The following is an 8,775-nucleotide window of genomic DNA, read 5'->3' as shown; positions in this document are numbered from 1 at the left end:
AACAAAAAAAACATTTGCTTACTTGATACTATCTCTACAACTAATATGTAATCAGCAACACTAACGATATCTTGTACCGGAAAAAAGAAACACTAATGATATGTACGCGCATCAATTAAGCAATTATTTCTTCACATTCCTGATCAATTTGTATATTCAAGTAATACTTAATAAAAATCATGGTTTGAAGCGAAAAAGTATTTTCTTTTTTCACTTCCACTATTCAGACCAAAGGCTTGGGTTGCCCCTTGTGACCAGAAAGTCATGAATTTATGTCTTGAAAACAGTCTCATTATAAAAAATAAGGGGAGATATTCTAACTACAAAAAATATCTACTATCAACTCATTACCTTCACAATTACCATTGGATCAAAGAGAGAGAATGTTGAAAAGTTTTTGAAGAGAGAGAAAATATTGATCCAATGGTAATTATGAAAGTAGTGGATTTGTAGTAAATTTTTCTAGTAGTAAGAATATCTCCACTCTATAAAAATATAAGGATAAAATTATATATAATTAATAGGGGAAGGATATTGTAATAACCAATTAAGGTTACTACCAATATTACTACTAATCAATTTCACCGTTAAATCGATTATATTGATCCAACGGTTATATTTATTTTCATCTTTGTAAAGTTATAATTTCTCGTATTTAATACTTTATATTTATTTTCACCTTTGTATGGTTATGATTCTGCATATTTAATGTGAAATATGGGGAATCATAATCATACAAAGATGAAAATAAATATAACCATTAGATCAACATAGTTGATCTAATGATAAAATTGATTGGTACTATTGGTAATAATTCTAATTGATTTTTACAATATTCTATCCTAATTAATATACCTCTCGCAAATTGAGAAGCCTTATACAACAATGTACAACAGGATTTCTCTTTCTTTCCACTGCTCAAACCATATTTAAGACCTAAATTAATATGTTCAACCAGAACCCAACTTCAGTTTTGGGACGTGAACATTATAATTCAAAGCTAAATATCAGTGTCGTTGTGTTGGCATTCAGAAAAAAAAAAAGTCAAAAGACTCAAAACATTGGGAAAAAAAGTTCTTTTATTAAAGAAGCAACCTCCCTTTAACACGGAATTAAATTTTATAATAGTTTGTGGAGAAATTAGAAAAATGGGATCAATTACATCTACCCCCCACTGAAATAGAACAACTGAAGACCTTGCATTCACAGTAAACCGCTCAAAAGCCTTCTTCTTCGGGTAATTCATATGTATTTAAATTCTTTATTATCATGGCTTCTTTTTCCAGTTCTAAACAATAATTTATTTTATTAGAGCAGATTTTTTCCTGGCATTCAAATTCACTTCTGGTTGTTATTGTCTCAGTGATCCATCATCTATGATCTTTAAATTTTTGGAATTTCTTTTTTATTATTTATGTCTGGGAAGAGGTGCTTGAACGTTGAAGCTTTGTAATTATTGCTGACAAGAAATTTGATGTTCATGCTAAGTTTAGATCCACTTTGTTGAGTTGTTGATTCAGTTTCCGAAATTAATGCATCCATATCGATTAAGGAAAAATATTGTGTATTTAAGATGTTATTTTGGATCACAAATTGCAATATGTTATTTCCCTTTTTCCCCCTCCCTTTTTAATGACTCTCATAAGTGTCCGTTTTGAATGCATCAACCCTGAACTGTATATCTTGTGAAAGAATGTCCATAACTAAAGTTTGGAGGAGAATACTTTATTATAATCAAATTCAATTGAGATGACTGAACTAGCTAAGCAAAAGTAGCCAAGAAATTGGAATTCACTTCATAGCAATGTTCTTTTAATTAAGGGTACTCACATCACATGTTCCTTCCATTTTCTTCTATTTTTTCCCCAGGCTTGGGATGTAATACTCATAAATTTCAGACTAAAAACTTAACCAGGAGTGTAGAAAAAGAGTACAGATGTAGTTTTCGTTAGAACCTGAACCATAGGAAAATTGAGTGGTAATTTGTAGATGGGAATTCCCTGTTAATCTCTACTACTTTTTCTACATCTAGAGCAAGTCACTGTACTTTGATGGCCAAAGCAAGAGCAAAAACAATTTTGTTCTCTGCCTTGCTGACATTCTTTAATGCTTAGTGCACTTTTGTTGATTAAGTGGGAGAAAATCCTGTTGTTTAGTTGTTTGCAAATGTCCAAGATATTTTTCTCTACAGCTCATAAGACATGATTCAGTTTCTTGATGGAATAGGATGGAAAAGATCCATAGGGGTTGTAGTTAATGATCCAAAAGAATGTTTTTCTCCTTGTCACTATTTTGTGTTTGTGGTGGTCATTTGGAATTAGAACTTTGAATGATCTTTGGTGTCTGTTTTATTAGGCTTAAACATACTCGTGCATTGTTTCTGTGAAGCTCTTTGAATGAATTTCCAAATAAAGTTGTAGTTAATGATCCAAAAGAATGTTTTTCTCCTTATCACTATTTTGTGTTTGTGGTAGTCAGTTGGCATTAGAACTTTGAATGATCTTTGATGCCTATTTTATTAAGCTTAAACATACTAGTGCATTGTTTCTGTGAAGCTCTTTGAATGAATTTCCAAATAAAGTTGTATGAAATAAGATGCTCCATATTTTTATATCTTTTTTAAGTCTTGATGTTTAAATTTGGATGAGTATCCTTTATCTGCAGATTGTGCACTTCAGTTTTTATTTCACTGGCATAGCTAGTTTGGATTGTTTTACAACTGAAGCAGGGCCTCTATTATTGATCCTTGCTTTCTAAAAGCATCTGCATGGCTAGCAATGGTGCAAAGGAGCTGTTGCAGTTAAGAAAGACAAGGTATCTTCGTCCAGAAGTGCTCCTCTTCCTGATCTTGCTCCTCCTGAGACAAATGGAAATGGATCAATTCCACCTTCTGAGTCCATATTTGCGAAATTGAATCCAAGCTTTAGATAAGTAGCTATATACCTTGCAGTGTATTTAGGTGTAGGAGTTGTGATTTACTACCTTGTCATGCTCCAGATCAAGGGAAAGAAAACAGGCGTTCTTGATGCTTTATACTTAACAATTGTGGCAATGAACACTGTTGGATATGGAGACCTTGTCCCAAATAGTTCCCTAACAAAACTACTAGCCTGCATTTTTGTTTTCACTAGAATGGCACTGATTGGACTCATTCTAACCTAAGCAGAAGATTACTTGGTTGAGAAACAGGAGGTTTTTCTAGTTAAAGCTATGCACATAGGCCAAAAAGTTGGTTCAACTGAAATTTTAAAGGAGGTTGAGATCAATAAAACTAGATTCAAATTTTATCTAGTCTTTTTTCCTTTTTTTGATTCTCATTGCTATAGGGACAACTTTCTTTGTTACTGTTGAGAATTTGGATATGATTGATGCTTTCTATTGCGTTTGTTCTACATTTACAACCCTGGGGTATGGTGCAGAAGTTTCTTAACTGAAGCCGGAAGAATATTTGCTGTGTTTTGGTTATTGGCAGGTACTACTTGTTCAGCTCAGCTTTTTCTCTGCATTGCTGAGGTAAGCACTGAAAGTAGACAGAAGGCAATTTGTGAAATAGGTTCTTACAAGGAAGATGACCAATGTAGATTTGGAGGCAGTAGATTTTGATGAGGATGAAACTGTTGGGTTAGTTGAACATTCTTTCAAAGTCTTCTTGGTGGCAGTTTTTACTATCAGTGATTACATGGCTTCATTTTTCTCTTTTGGTAAATTTCTTTCTTTGATTGTTTCTCATAGGGCTGCTGAGTTCATTGTTTATAAGCTCAAAGAGATGGGAAAGATTACTCAAGAAGACATTTCACTTGTCATGGAGGAGTGTGAACAGCTTGACATTGATAAGTCTGGTAACACTGTCAATTTCAGATTTAACACTTGCTCAGTCATCTTATATAGACTTACACATTATTTACATCAAGTTGTTATAGCATTTTTACTTCAATGGTGAAATGCACACTAGAGTTCTGCTGACTAGGAAAATCTGAAATTTGGTAGACATTTATTGATCTGGTTCAGACTCAAATTTGGTTTTTTAATACTGGCTCCATGTAGTTTGAAACATTCAAGAACGGTAAAGGGAGAAATTATCTAACACGTTAGATATGGAGGATAAACATTAATGATAAGCAGTGAATCAAGTCACCTATCTAATTCATAAATACTTATATGACTTGTTTAATTACTTTCCATTAACCACATTACCCCAACATAGATTTCTTTTTGTTACCAAAATGCAGTTATGTCTTCAACTCAGATTGCATCCATGATTGTTTAACTTCCTAGGTTACTTGTTCCATCTGTCTACAAAGCTGAAGCCAAATTGTGGTGGAATAGCTATTGTGATTTTGGCTTAGACAAAATTTTGATTAAGCGCTATATCTTCTTTTAAAAGAAGTAAGCCTTAAAAGCATATGTTGCTCTTAGTTAAAACATTATCAAAACAAGTGCATTGAGCGGAAGGAACAGTTTTGAGGGTAATTACTTGTTCCCAGAATTCTAATGATCTATAAAAATGAAGGATATAAAGACTAAACTCAATCGACCCTTTCCTTTCTTGCACTACAAAAATGAAGGAAGGTGATATAGCTCAAGCGAGTAAATTCAAACCTACCCAATAATTAGATTGGAAGTTAGAAATACCCAACAAATAGATGAATTAGAGAGAAAATATATACTATTATTCATGGTTGAAGTTGTGTAGCATTTATAGCCATTACAAAGGAAGGGAAAAGTGCCCAACAATTGTGCTAGCTGTGATATACTATTTTCGCCTTTTAATCCTATCTATAGTTTAGCTGCATCCTTAGATATCTGTTATATGTGATTTACTCTTCCCTACGCTATGCATTGCTATCACCTCTTCTCTTCACAATTAATCACCTGCAAAGACAAAATAACTATTAAAAAAAAAAAGTACAAACGGTGCAATTAATTTATTTAGGTATACTTCAAATTCAAATTTACATGTAGATACCAAAAGAAAAGAAAAAAAAGTACTAGGCACATGACATGAACACCGCATCCAATATAATATGGATGTGTCACATGGGGCACATACCTCTTCCTTTGCTGAAAATATTAAAATATGCATTAGATTTTGAAACAACGGCGACACCCAAGAAAACATTAAAAGTTATTAGCTTTTGGAATTTTTGAAAAGAAAATATTTCAGTTACAAAGTACTGAAATTTAGGGCTTATAAAAAATACAGACACTGCCACGCAATATGCGGGTGACCCTAACAATGACGACTGACCAGTGACCTAATAACAAGTAACAAGTAAATAAATAAAAAATTTATTTTTAGGTTATTACATTCTTATCAATTATTCCTTCTAAACTCGGTCACAGTCACGCTGTCACTGCCGCAACCCTGAAACATTCTCATTAATTAAAATCTATCATAAGATATTTATATAATTAAAATCTATCATAAGATATTTATTTATATAATTAAAATCTTAAAAGCATTGAAACAGGCACATAACATGTAGTAAAAATAAAAAAAATTATTTATTCATTCAATTCAACTTTAAAGAGGATAGTAACAAAATAAAAAATAATATTAAAAAAATAAGAACTAGAGAGATGAAACAAGGGGTTACACTCTTACAGTGACATTCTCTCTCATTTGGGCTGCTGCTGCTACTCCCACTAATCGGCGGCGTCGTTGTGATTATCCAACGGCGGTTCAGGGAGGTGGCCGGCGGCGACATAGTTGAGTAGTTCCTCGGCGGGTCTGAGAATGGAATCGTCGGTGGGTAATGAAGGTGAATCCCTCACGAAGAAGAAGACGACGGCAAGGAAGAGCGCGGTGGAGAGAAACAGTGGCCAGAAGTAGGCCAAGACAGTGAGGAACCTTGGAGCAAGGAAAATGAGGGCGAGAATGGCTAAGAACAACAACACAGCACCAAAGATATGGTACCTGAACTTCAGAATGTGCTTTTGGATCTCCATGGTGGCGCAAAAGGTAAAGAAAGGAAATGATGATGACGATGATTCTGATGGTGATGGATTTTGTGAGAGAGAATGTGAAGAAAGAGGGTTTATGTAGAAAGAGAAAGAAGTGAGAGAGAGAGAGAGAGTAGAAAAAGACACTGAGGTTGTCAGAGATTCTTTATGGATCATTTTTCCAATGTCTTCGTTGGCATTCATTTTACTGTCACTAAATTACCAAAATATCCCCCTTCTTTTTATTGGTTCACGTGTTTTGCCGTTTTGGATTGAGGGTGAGTTCATTTGATTGTGCAGATGTGCTTGTTTTTCGAATTCTTTACTCTGGCTAATTTATCGACTGAGTGATGAAATTAGAGTGACACTTAACTGTAGTTGGCGTTAGAATTTTTTCGAGCATGTGATAAAAAAAATAGGATATGATAATTTATTATATTTTTTTTATTTTTTATTTGATGGATTAATAGGATATGATTAGTTTATCCTATTATCTCATTGTATCCTATCAAATACATGATTTTTTATTTTATGGGAGGAGCTGAGTTAGGATTCAACAGGATAATATATCAATATTGGATACTTAATATATCTGCACGCTACCCTACTGTATTATATTTTATTTTTACTTTCTCATTTCTACTTCTACATAATCTTATCACATTGCTAATCAAGTGCTCATCAAACACAAGACATGATATAGACTTATCAGCCTCATATCATATCCCACCGTTATCAGCTTCATATCATATCTTACTATTATCCTATCTTGTCCATCAAACGAGGCATAAGATTATAGCGTAACACCATTAGTTTGGTAAATACTAATTGGTGCCCGAAATTTTAATGATTTCTACTAATCTTTTTTTAAAGTTAATTTAAATTTAATTATTTCTTTGAGGTGTATTGGCTCTGTCTAATATTTTTACAAATTTTGACTTTTTGAACTGGTTATAGGACTCATTCGAAATGTGGAATGGGTCAAGGATGTGGATATTTAAACACTTTTCAAAGGTGGCATGTGGAGATCGAGATCCTTTTTTTTTCACTTATTCAGTTTTTTTCTATCAATTGAGCTACCATCATTTGATTGATCTCGACCAATTTGATATCAGGTTTGAATTTTGTCACTCTTCTTAGAGATTATGACTTTGAGAAACCGAATTTATTATTTTTGAGTAGGTCAAATTCTAAAGTCTTGATTAAAAACTCTTAGAAAATTATTTTTAGTACTATGGATATACGGAGTGATCGGTATATTTTTTTATCAAATATATATATATATATATATATATATATATATATATATATATATATATATTATTTACTTCTATATTTCTATTTTTTTTTCTTTTTGATAAGGGAGTACCTATTCTTGTACCGAAAATACACTCAACTCTTTGGTATAACACGGTTGTTTTGGTTCTCATGTTTTCTAAGATTTTAGTAGTTAATGTTGACAACTCTAATATCTTTATCGTAATTGAAATTCAAATAGTTATATTAAAATTCATATGAAAATGCAGTTTTACTGAACTATTATTTGTGAATCTAAATAGAATACTACCGTATAAATGATGGGTTTATCATCTATCATTTAACATGACCACAAAAAGTTTCCTACACACACAACATTTTGTGGGGCCCGCAGCAAAAAAAAAAAAAACTTCGGCACGCAAAACGAATCTCTATAACATAACATAATCACTTTTCCTACAACATAACTCTTATAAAACCCATAAATGATTGAGTCTTCATTTACGATTTTTTTGCTAAAGGAAAACCTTCCTTGACAAGCCTATGCACCTATTAATATAGGAGACATGCTCTTAGGTACACATCAATCACCTAGTGCATATTTTGCCTCTATCTCGTATTAGTTTTCTATGTGTAACGGCCAGAATTTACTAATATGTCATTGGTGAACATCAATCTCATTACTCCATGTAGCGAACTTGGCTGCAATAAGTACCCCTCCACGTTTCCACCTGCCAAACCACGTGCCAGACATGCAACGAAGTTCGCTGCCCACATAGGCGAACTATGTATAACGGCCATAATAACACATGACAGACATGCACCAAGTCCGCTTGGGTGGGCAACGTCTCCCTCTCACTCTCTCTCACTCTATTTCTTTCTCATTTTTTTTCTCTCTCTATATTTAAGGTTAGTAATATATCAAGTTATTTTTTATAGATTTTTTCGTGTTGTATAATTATTGTTAATTATTATTTATAGCATGAAACCTTAGATTAGAAGACACAATTGCGGCAATAGGATAAAATTGTTTCATATGAATGTATTATTTAATATTATTGTTATTAGGTTTAGTATTTGATAGTAATGTATTATTTAATAATATCAATTGTTTGATATTATTTATTGAATTTAAACTTAGGTTATAAAAATATTTATATTAATGTTGTTAAATTTAGTAAAAAATTTTATAACCTTTAAATTTAGTAATTAATAATTTTTAAGTATGCATTAATTAGTAATATTAATTGTGCCATATTATTTAGTTATTTGTTGAAAGCGTAGGGTAGTAAAATTGTATATTAATGTTGTTAAAATTTGTATTGAATAAATTCTTCATTATACATTATTTACTTATAGGTTGAAATGTAGGTTAGAAAATTTTTGTTTTAATGTTGATAATTGTACGTAATAATTTTTTAAGCAATATTTAATAATATTAAATTATTTAACATTATTTAGTTACAGGGTTGAAAAATAGGTTAGAAAATTTTGACATTAATGTTGTTAAATTTTGGTCTTTAATAAGATTTTATTATGCAATTCTTAATAATATTAAATTAAATGATATTATTT

At 31.9% G+C, this 8,775-nt stretch overlaps 1 pseudogene; it reads left to right on the top strand.

Annotated features, from left to right (window-relative positions):
• Positions 1 to 2,201: 2,201 nt before the first annotated feature.
• Positions 2,202 to 6,202, top strand: LOC133318487 (two-pore potassium channel 1-like; annotated as a pseudogene).
• Positions 6,203 to 8,775: the final 2,573 nt, after the last annotated feature.

Source organism: Gastrolobium bilobum, unplaced genomic scaffold (assembly GCF_033153095.1).
Source record: "Gastrolobium bilobum isolate Gb01-03AN ecotype WA unplaced genomic scaffold, APGP_CSIRO_Gbil_v1 utg174879, whole genome shotgun sequence".
Lineage (NCBI taxonomy): Eukaryota > Viridiplantae > Streptophyta > Magnoliopsida > Fabales > Fabaceae > Gastrolobium > Gastrolobium bilobum.
Note: the sequence above shows the minus strand (reverse complement) of the source record. Positions and strands in the feature narration are given on the sequence as shown.